Source organism: Anser cygnoides, chromosome 1 (assembly GCF_040182565.1).
Source record: "Anser cygnoides isolate HZ-2024a breed goose chromosome 1, Taihu_goose_T2T_genome, whole genome shotgun sequence".
Lineage (NCBI taxonomy): Eukaryota > Metazoa > Chordata > Aves > Anseriformes > Anatidae > Anser > Anser cygnoides.
Window position 1 is genome coordinate 22,401,568 of NC_089873.1, and position 10,982 is coordinate 22,412,549.

General features: G+C 47.6%; 1 protein-coding gene across 7 annotated transcripts in view; it reads right to left on the reverse strand.

Moving 5' to 3' along the window:
* Nucleotides 1-9,559, reverse strand: part of PLXNB2 (plexin B2) — a 259,839-nt gene extending 250,280 nt beyond the window's left edge. For 2 of the 7 annotated variants that reach the window (XM_048080829.2, XM_048080828.2), the window contains exon 1: nucleotides 9,152-9,404. The gene's annotated coding sequence lies outside the window, so the exon portion shown is untranslated. Of the gene's footprint in view, nucleotides 1-8,451; nucleotides 8,736-9,151; nucleotides 9,405-9,438 lie in introns of those variants that run through there. The other 5 variants (XM_013188354.3, XM_013188351.3, XM_013188352.3 and 2 more) reach the window with 5 other exon arrangements.
* Nucleotides 9,560-10,982: the final 1,423 nt, after the last annotated feature.

A 10,982-nucleotide genomic window follows, 5' to 3' on the forward strand; every position in this document is an offset into this window, starting at 1 on the left:
AGCTGAGCTCATTCCAGCCAAAACAGTCTTAAGACAACAGAATACAGATGTATGTATCTAGTAATGAGGAATGCAGGTAGGATTGCAAGTTGGAGGACCTTAACCTTAAGAAGCAAAGAAGCCAAAAAGGATGGGGAGGTCACCATAGACACACAACATCACTTGGAGATCGTGTTGTTATGTAAAGGGCTAATGTGGTTCATGGATGCAAAGATACGAGAGTGAATGGAAATACTGAATGGGGGAGGATGGGGTATGCAACAGTAGCAAGCAACTAAAACTGAAACACTGCACCCAGTCCCATGGTTGATGCTCAAAAAAAGATGTTGAAAATCAGAGAACCTGCAGAGAAGTATCAAAAATACAGTTAGCATCTTGAGGGGGGAAAAAAGAAGCGTTATACAAAATCAGATTTAAAGATTCAGTCCAGATAAGGCACACAGACAACTGACTGCCTACTTGATTATCTTTAAGGTAAAAAATAATAGACAATAAAAAACACTTGAAAACATCCAGAAGATGACTTAACAGGGACCAAGAGATGTAAGTCAAAAGCACAGAAGACTCCTGTTAGAAATGTGGTATAGATCTGAACAGAGAGGAATGAACAGGAACAAACTTCTTAAAAATTGATTCTTTTTCTCAATATTTTGGGGATAAGATATACCTTAAGCCGAAGATTTGTTGGGTCCATGATAAATAGCCAAATGACTCTGTCAAACAACTGCAGGCCTTGATGGCTCCTCTGACCCTCAAATGCGAGTGACAGTTTCCAAAAAAAAAAAAAAAAAAAGAAGGATATTGCTCTGCATTTTCACTAATGTTATTGAACACTGGATCAAATGCACAATGGACTGTGAAATGCCTGCAGATCTTTCCACAGCTAAATGCCAAACAAAGAGACCATCTGTTAATGAACATAAAAGGCACCTCTCTGCAGTTTTATCTGATGCACTAGTAAGTAAACTCATACCATCACTTAGTGCTGGGGGGTAGCCAGTGTAAGCGAAGTCTTTTGGTTTTTCATCTCAACAGTTTGGAAAGACAGAAGACAACACCTGAAGTACACAGAAGATACATATTCCTCAGTCACAAAGTCACCTTTGCAGTTGTAGAGTTATAGACTCCTGAAAAATTTTTTTAAAGTACTCTACTCTCAAGGACTCTTTCCGCCTGAGTAAAGGCCTTTGGTATAGAGGCTACACCTTCATTTAGCATGTTTGGGAAGAAAAAAAAGTAACCAAGAAGTCACCCATTTCAGTTAGATTCCTAGCTTTGCAACTTTTGCCCTAAAGAGTTCTGTGCATGTCTTGTGATCATAGCTAGAACTTACATGGGCTGTTAGTTAATTCAGGAAGGAAAAAAGTTTCTGTTGTTGATGACGTGAATCAAAATTGTACATAAAAAATTTTTTACCCTTTTTCATTTCTTTTCTTACCACTCCCACAAGGCTGGAAATAGAAGAGGTTAAATTGTTGCTTCTGTTGCTTCAAAATTCAACAGGTCCAATGTACTGGCAAGTGCTCTAGCCACACTGCCCAAGTCACAGAAGGCAAAGACACGAACTGGGAGAATGAAGAACCACCCACTGTAGGAGAAGATCAGGTTCAAGACCTGCTAGGGAACCTGAAGATACACAAGCCCATGGGATTAGATGAGATGCATCCATGGGTCCTGAAGGAACTGGTGGATGAAGTTGCTAAGCCACTGTCCATCTTATTTGAGAAGTTGTGGCAGTCTAATGAAGTTCTGACTGACTGAAAAAAGAGAAAACATAACCCCTGTTTTTAAAAAAGGAAAAAAGGAAGACCCGGGGAACTACAAGCCAGTTAGTTTCACCTCTGTGCCCAGCAAGCTCATGGAGCAGATCCTCCTGGAAACTATGCTAAGGCACATGGAAAATAAGAAGGTGACTGGTGACAGCGAACATAGCTTGACTAAGGGCACGGTCGGGGCAATCCCAAGCATGAATACTCAATAAGATGGACTGATGTACCTCACAGTATCCTTCTGGACAAAATGTTCAGCATACAGCTGAATATGATAAATACACAATATGATGGGTGAACAGGTCAGGCTCAAAGGGTTATAGTAAACGGGGTTGCATTAGATTCGCAGCCAATCACTAGTGGGATTCCCATTTTAGGCCAGTTCTCTTTAATGTTTTCATTAATGACTTGGATGCAGAACTTGAAGGTATACTAGGTAAGTTTGTGGATGACACTAAAAAAGGAAGAGCTGTTGACACCCTGGAGGGTAGAGAGGCCTTACAGAGAGATCTTGGCAAATTAGAGAACTTAGCAATCACCAACAATATGAAGTTTAACAAGACCAAGTGCTGGATTCTGCACCTGGGAAGGGGCAACCCTAGCTATACATACAGACTGGGGGACAAGAGGCTGGAGAGCAGCCCCACAGAAAGGTATCTGGGGGTTCTGGTCAATGGCAAGTTGAATAGGAGTCAGCAGTGTGCCCTGGCAGACAAAAGGGCCAACTGTACCCTGGGGTGCATCAAACACAGCACTGCCAGCCGTACGAGGGAAGCGATAGTCCCGCTCTGCTCTGAGCTGGTGCGGCCTCACCTCAAGTCCCATATGCGGTTTCAGGCACCATTGTATAAGGAGGACAGAAAAAAGAATGACCCACAGAGGACTACAAAGATGTTGAAGGGTCTAGAGGGGAAGATGTATGAGGAGCGGCTGAGGTCCCTTGGTTTGTTCAGCCCAGAGCAGAGCAGGCTGAGGGGAGGCCTCATGGCGGCCTGCAGCTCCCTCACAAGGGGAGCGGAGGGGCAGGCGCTGAGCTCTGCTCTCTGGGGACAGCGACAGGACCCGAGGGCACGGCATGGAGCTGGGACAGGGGAGGGTCAGGCTGGGTGTTAGGGAAAGGTTCTGCACCCAGAGGGTGGTCGGGCACTGGAACAACCAGGACAGTGGTCATGGCACTGAGCCCGAGTTCAAGAAGTGTTTGGACAATGCTCTTAGACACATGGTCTGATTTTTGGGTGCTCCTGTGTTGAGCCAGGAATTGGACTCCATGATCCTTGTGGGTCCCTTCCAACTCCGGATATTCTGTGATTCTGTGAATACAGGCTGGGCAGAGAATAGATTCAGAGCAACCCTGGGGAGAAAAACATGGGGATGGACTTGGATGAGAAGCTCAACATAACCTGCCAATGTGTGCTTGCAGCCCAGAAAGCAAACTGCATACTGGGACGCATCAAACGAAGTGTGACTGACAGGTCAGACGAGGTGATTCTCCTTGTGAGACACCACCTCAAGTACTGTGTTCAGCTCTGGGCCCCCCAGCACAGGAAGAACATGAAAGTATGAGAATAAGCCCAGAGGAGGATCAGGAGGATGATCAGAGGGCTGGAGCAGCTCTCCGATGAATACAGGCTAATAAACTTGGGGTTATTTAGTCTAGAGAAGAGAAGGCTCCAAGGAGACTCCAAGATCACTCCAAGGAGTGGTCTTCCAGTACCTAAAGCAGGCCTACAGGAAAGCTGGACTTTTTACAAGAGCATGTTGCAATAGGACAAGGAGTAATGGCTTTAATCTAAAAGAGGGAAGGTTTAGATTAGATGTTAGGAGGAATTTCTTCACTCAGAGTGTGGCGAGGCACTGGAACAGGTTGCCCAAAGAAGTTGTGGATGCCCCATCCCTGGAAGTGTTGGATGGGCCTGAATGCCAGGTTGGATGGGGCAACCTGGTCTAGTGGAAGGTGTCCCTGCCCATAGCATGGGGGTTCAAACTAGATGACATTTACGGTCTCTTCCAACCCAAACTATTCTGAGATTCTATGAAGTTTCTACCAATTTGTCTCATACTGATTAAATGAAGATAACACACAAGTTTAACACACATTGCAACAACATATTAAGGAATGACAAATTAAGTCTTCTTACGTATTCAAGAGAGCAGCTGAACATCTTGGACTTCCAGTTGCGATGAACACAACCAGAATTATTAAAGACAAAGTAATGACTAAATAACTATGACAAGCTGAAGGAAACCGTAACCTGCTAATTTGAATGATTCAGGAAAGCAACTTTTATTTGCTGTGTATGCCTAGACTATGTCCAAGCAAAAGATAACTAAATTGACCTTTCTAATTCATGATGGCAGACCTCACCTTGTATTTCCATTGTACCCTTTTTACCTAATCAATGTATTTTATTTTTTCTGTCCTTTACTTTCTTTGTCTGTCTGAAGACATTTGAATAATAACTATTTCCCCCCTGGGCAAACATGGTTTAAAGAACTGGTCCTTCATAAATTCTAAGTAGTGATGCAATTAGTAATACAAGAGCTATGTCTTCTTTATAAACAGGTAATATATAGGTATACACATCTGTCAGAAAGAGGCACTATCTCTTCTTAAACTATACAGAAGATAAACAGGAGCCCTAGGGAAAAAGATGTGAAGAGTTTACTCCTGAATTTTCTATATATTTAAAACACATCCCATTAGTATAGACAAGAGGTTAAGCTTGAAGTGTGAGACAACTTGATTCCTATGTTATCCAGGAGACTCAGCTATCACCTTAATGATCTCTAGACAGAGGAAGATTAGTGTCGGGTTTATGAGAGCTTCCTTCAAACCGAGTTGACATGTAGAACTAATCCAGCTTGACTAGAAAGATGCTAGCCAGGTCTATCCAGCAATAAGCACAAACATATCTTTCTAAAAAATGCAAGTTTTGTAGCAATTCAGTTTAAGTGCTAACAGTCATGTGGATTTTATTAAAAAATATTGTATCTGCAACATAAAGGAAACCATGACAGTCAATTAATATAAAATCTAAAATTCAAACTAACAAAATGTCCCTACTCTTTACTTGTGGCCTGATGCTAGAAATGTCAGTTACTGAGAAAGGCTAGCAAAACACTAGAAATAAGGTTATGATTAGATAACTAACTGTTTGAAGAAGACACTTCCTCAGAAAGTGGCAAAAGCTTGGAAGCTAAACAGAAAGGTGGAGTAAGGTCGAAAGTGCCTCGGAAGGTGCTGGGTGGACTCTGTCCTTTGGTGAGCACCACAGCTCCCGAGCCCAGGGAGCTCCGCACAGAGCTAATTATCAAACTGCATCGGCGCCACTGCCGGCTCACGGAAGCCAATTTCCAAAGAGAAACTGAACAGCCCAATGAGCACGTGGTGGTGACCACAGCTCTGCTGACACATTCCTGGGTACAAAATCTACAGCAGCCTCCACCTGAGTAATCGAGCGGGGACTGGTTGGCTCTGGTATTTCTTTTTTTTTTATCGTCATTACTGATGTTTGCTAAGCACAGACTCTTTTGGGTGTTAAGTCAACAAGTCTTCCCTCAACCATCTGAGACAGAAAGAAACTTAGAGAGATCCAAAAGTTATCTATTCCCAGAGACAGAATATCTATTCTATTCTACAGGGACAGAAACTGAGAAATACTTGTTATTAACAGATAAGCCATCTACTATCTACCTAAAGAAAACAAGTCTCAGCCCTGCAACAACTCTGCAGCTCTCCAGTCCATCCTGCTGCCCCAGGGCTTGGGGCAAGCATATGCCCTCTCCCTCCTCCATCCCTCACCTTCTGTAGAGTCTCCAGGGGCACAGACCCCACAACCTCTTTCTAAAGCCAAATCCGAGCAGTTTTCTAGAGAGTTAGGGAGCTTTTTAACACTAAGCCACTGATGGTTAGATAAAACGGCTATCTTCAACTCATTTCTTCAGTTCCTTATTTCCAGTTTGTCTATGTAGGTTTTGATCAAGCAAGGAGTAGGAGGTTAAAGCACTTACTGTTTAAATACTGCATTTTTAAAACAGACACCCCCTAAATGCCTTACTCAGGCTAAGTTTGTTTGTTTTTTAAACAGGAATTAAGAGACCAATATCAAGTCCAAGCTGGCTTCGTGTTTAAACAAAACTCTTAAAGTACTATTCCACTAATTCTAGTTGCTTCTGGCTTTATTATAGCTAATAATGGCCTTCTTATTATTATTATTATTTTAATTCTAATGGAAACCATTTACATAGAAGTTGATCCCCCTCACTATAAACTGAGATTCCTGCAGTGATTGAGCAAACCTGCAAGAAAAGGCAAAATAAATATCTACCATTGAGTTGAAAAGGCAAAGGTAAAAAGGTAGGAGGAACACCACATTTGTGTTGTTTGTTTACTTAATTCCATTTTAATTATTTAGACTCTCATCTCGCTAACAGGTGCTAACTTTACTTAAAGAAGGACCTACAGCTTTTGTTTGCATAAATCAAGTACGTTTAATCAAGTGCGCATTAGCTCATCAACATATTGGTTCTGATGAGGAATTGCATAAGTGACAATGCCAAGCTATTTTGGGGAATATTCATTATATGTCTACAGAACAGTCTGACTGGAGGAAAGTGAGAACAAAATGACAGTAAAAGAACTGTAGCAATTACTTTACTAGCAGTTAATGTTTGCCATTAACTGCTTGCTGGCAAGAGTTTAAAGTTGCAAACCCTAATTTAAGCTTGTTACCTTAATTTTACAATTGTAATTCAATAGTCAGAATGTGGCACTAGTGTAATAAATACCTTCATTCAGCGCTTCATATAATAAATATATTAAAAGTGCATGAAAAGTTTCACATTCTAGGCATTACAAAAATATTTATAATCAGTGTTACATCTTCATTAAATATATACAGATGTACAAACCATTTTTTTTTTCAAAAACAAGCTAGAATCCAAACATGTTAGCAACAAGTCACTGGAACTTTTTGTTGTTAGCAAGCATTCATGAAGAGAGCTCCCTTCAAAATGCAGATTCGTTTTTGGGGAGCTTATTGCATGCATGGCAAACAGCCCCTGATTTTGTTAAGCCTTTATGCCACTTCCAATAACATCTGCAGAAAGGTTTGGGCAGAAAAGGGCTGTGCCCTCTGTGAGGACATTTTACATATTTATATATATAGGTTCTTAAGTTAGATGTACAAAGCAAGATTTGTCTAGAAGAAACATGTTTTTCACTTGCTAATTGCCAGAATCCAGGTGGGAGGAAGGATGGGAAGAGGAAGGCTGTTCCAGCACAGCATGCTACGTTCCTCTGAAACCCAGACAGCCGAGTGCTACGACTGAGACCATTGCACGACCTCTCCCTGTGCAAAGCTGCCTCCCCACCACTGGTACCCACTGAGACTCTACACAGAGGTAGCTCGTTTGAGTCACATTTTCTAGGGGAAACACCATTTCAGAAGAACATACAAGAACACAAAACTGGAGCCCAATTTAGCTGACCCCAGCTGTTTGCCTTGTCCCTCTGCCAGCACAGAGAGAGGAGCAGGAGGCTCACACTACTGGACTTGACAACATTACGTGCTAACACGAACAGCCATAAAATGCAGTTTACATTCATATGCCAAGCTGTAAACTCTGGCAGATTCAAGCTCCAATAGGAAACAAGGCTGAATGGCAAAATAACCTCTGGCAAAGGGACAGGATGAACAGCTGGATGCTTCAGCTCCCGGAGCATAAGTCAGAGTCACAAGTGTATTTATTATGCTGTCCTTCCCGTGTCGTCAGCAATCTGGGAGTATCAAGGAAGTCTGGTAACAAAACTGTTGCGGCAGATTACCAAGAGCAACCAAAGCTTCAGGTGCATGTTCGGGGGTTCACTTAACTACTAAAAGCATCACATTTTGCTGGGTCAACACCAGCTTTGTCCAGTTGTATCAGAACATAGAAAAAGCTTTTGTTACCAGAAATCACCATGCAAACTCCTCTCCCAAACACAGCCATCGTTTACGTTCTCTATTGCTTTAACACTCTAACGAAGATAATTTTCTACTTCGCTTTCAGTCAGGCTTTCCCACCAGGGCTTGGGAACCACAAGCATTCAAGGCAACGAGGACAAACCACGCCAGGCTCGGGAGCAGACTTCCTCCCTTTTGTTTTGGCTGGAAGCGTGCTCTGTTCTGGCTTTTCCAACGCAGGCGGCAGCCCCCGCACCGGAGCGCGCAGGATCAGTCTCACGACCCAAGAGGCAGGCTGGGTATGAAGCGCTGGCACCAAGTGCCTTCATGAGCTCTCTCCCTGCTTCACAGCTAATGGGTCACCCACCCAGCTCACAACCCCGCTCCTGCAAGGCTGGTTATGTATTTCAAGCTTTGGAAAGGCGAGCGAGAGAACTGCCAGCCCAACTTTAGGGCTGACACCCTTCGAAAAGCTTGAGGCGATCCCAGGTACGTCCCGGCAGCCCACCGCTTACCGACCCTAGCTTCCTTCTAGATTCCATTGTAATGAGAACATAAATAGTACGACAAGCACATATCACTCTTGAATGAATTACCTATTGAGAGTTCCCTCTGGTGTTCACTAAGTTAATCATCACATTCAAGGTAACAGCGTTAGCTACAAAAGCACCAAGTTCCCCCACGAGCAAGTTTTCGTTCCACGGTGGTAGGGACAGGACCACAGACTCGCAACTCACCGACAACAAAGAGATTTCCACGAGATTTCGGAGCCTCGAGAAACTTGCAGCTCGCTCTACATTCACGCCAGCAGCCGGCTAACCCCAAAAGGACCCGAACCGGTGCCGCTCCCTCCCGTCCCCGGGTGGCACCGAGGCTGCGCCAGCCTCCCACTGGGAGACAGCCGCAAGTCGCAGGTACAGCCCATCGCGACACGGAAAAAAAATAAAATAAATAAAAAAAGGAAGGTAGAGGTGTTTATTGCGGTGCCCAATAACTAAGCTTTGAGTCACCCACGTTCCAAGCTCGCACTTCCATTCTCCCGCACGAAACGCGAGCGAAGCACCCCCTATGTAATTAACAGCTCGGAAAGAAAGTTTAAAGCTGCCTGCGCGAAGAGACGAGAGGAAAAACCCGAAGCAGCTCGGAGCCGGCGGGGAGCGGGGCCGGGGCTGGCCGCGCCCGGAGCGGGGGAACCGGGGCCGAGCTGCGGGGACTCGGGGGGCGCCGCGGCCCTTGCAAGGACCGCGCAAGGACCGCGCTCGAAGTGCGGAGCCGCGCACGGGGGAGCCCCGAAAGCGAAACCAGCAGGGGGGCGAGGGGCAGCGCAACCCCCCCGTGCCGTGCCGGTCCCTCCGCCCTGCCCGATACCCCGCGATCCCGGGGAGAAGGGGAGAAGGAGGAGCTCGCCCCCCCCGGCGGGGGAAGGGGCTGCGTTACCTTCAACAGGTGCAGGCAGGGGGGAGCCCCGCGGAGCCCCGGAGCTGCCCGAGCGGCCGGCAGCCCGCAGCCCGGGGCTGGGCGGAGGCGCTACGGCAGCCCCCGGCGGCCGCCCGGTGCTCCCCGCGGGCCCCACCTCGGGGAGAGGAAGGAGGGGAGGCAGGGAAAGAGGAGAGAAAGAGCCCCGAGAGGGATCGAGCGGCCGTCACATGGCGCTGCCGATCCGCCGCCCGCCAGCCGGAGCCTACGCCGGGGAGCCGGAGAAAAGCTGCGAGGAGGGGACACACCTGTAGGCGCAGCACATATCCGCTGTGAGCACAATGCGAGACAGGAAACTGAAAAAAACAGCCCAGGGAAGGAGAGAGGCTCCCGTCCCTCCCTCCTTCCCTCCCTCCCTCCCTCCGTCCTCCTCCTCCTCCTCCTCCTCCTCCTGCTCTCTCCACCCCCTGCCCCCGGTCAGGATCCGCTTGCAGCGCTGTCTCCTGCCGGGAGCAGCAGGCAGAGGGCCGGGCGGAGGAACCAGCCGCACTTTCTCTCTCCCTTTCCCTTCCCCGGCTCCGCATTGTGTTGCCCGCCGGCCAGGCGGAGCCCAGGGGGCTCCCCCCGCAGGGGAATCAGGGCCGGGTTGGGGGCTCCGCTCCAGCCCCCGGGATGCGAGCCCCGGGCTGCCCTCGGGAACCGGTAGCCGGTACCGGGGAGCGGGGGGACCCCCGGCTGTGCCCAGCCTGGAGGCCCGGGGGTGCCCGGCACGGCCCCAGGGGGGGTCGGGGAAGCGCCCCCCGAAGGGGTCGGAAAGGGGGAGATCGCCACCCCTCGTCCCCTCAGCGGGGAGGCAGCTGCTGCGGGGCTCTCGGTTCCCCTCTCCCGAGCGCTCCTGTCGTTTTGGGGCCCAAAATATGTCCCCCCCACCCCCGGCAACATCTGGAGTGAACTTGGAGTACTTCGGGGTTTATCCCTCTCTGGTATACTGTGCTCGATCGCGCTTTCTGAAGGTCTTTTCCCCCTCTGGGGCTCTCCTCCAAAAACCCAAATTTCTTCCTTCCTCCTCCAGAAACACCCAAACGGGAGCCCGTTCCTTGTGCATAAACAGGGCGTCGCATTGCTGCAGCATCAGGGGCTTCGCCATGCCCAGATGCCAAATTTGCCTTGACTATATATCCCTATAACACAGGGATGATCTATTAAAAAGAGGGATGTGTTAGAAGAATGGCTCACGTAAGCTTTAGGCAAGTTGTTTAGACTTGGTAGGTAGCTTTCCATCAGTCAAACGTGGACGGGCAACGTTGCAAGGAGTAGTTAATTAGCTGCTGTTGGCACTTTGAGTGCAGCTTCATTAAATGCTGCGTGCATTGGGCTTCTCGCTGAAATAACAGGAGAGGGCTGGTCGGAGCTGTGCTTCTCAAATGGCACCCAGGAAGCTGCTGAGAAACTGTCATTGGGTCTCAGACCAGTAACAAATAGGAAATAAATAAAAACCAGCTCCAAAACGTGGGCAGGAGTAGGAAGTGGCAGGCTGTTGGAGGAGAGGTTTAACTGGCGCTCGGCCACGGCTGTGCAAAGTGCAGCCGCAGTGTTCGTGGCAGGGTGGGACCATCGTGGTATTGTGTGGGCTGCCTGGGTCCCATCCCCGCATTCTGAAATGCTCCAGCAGAAGGCCTCGTCCCCGCCTGTTTGCCTCCTTCCTGCTCTGTACGTGAGTGGGCTGAGTCGCCGCAAGATGAGGAAGAATGGCTCTGGCATCATTGCAGAGCGTCTCAGATCTGCATGCCCCCCCCATGTACCTCTTCGCTTGCTGGAAGAAGGAAGGGGAATCTGAAGAGGAGGGAGATGG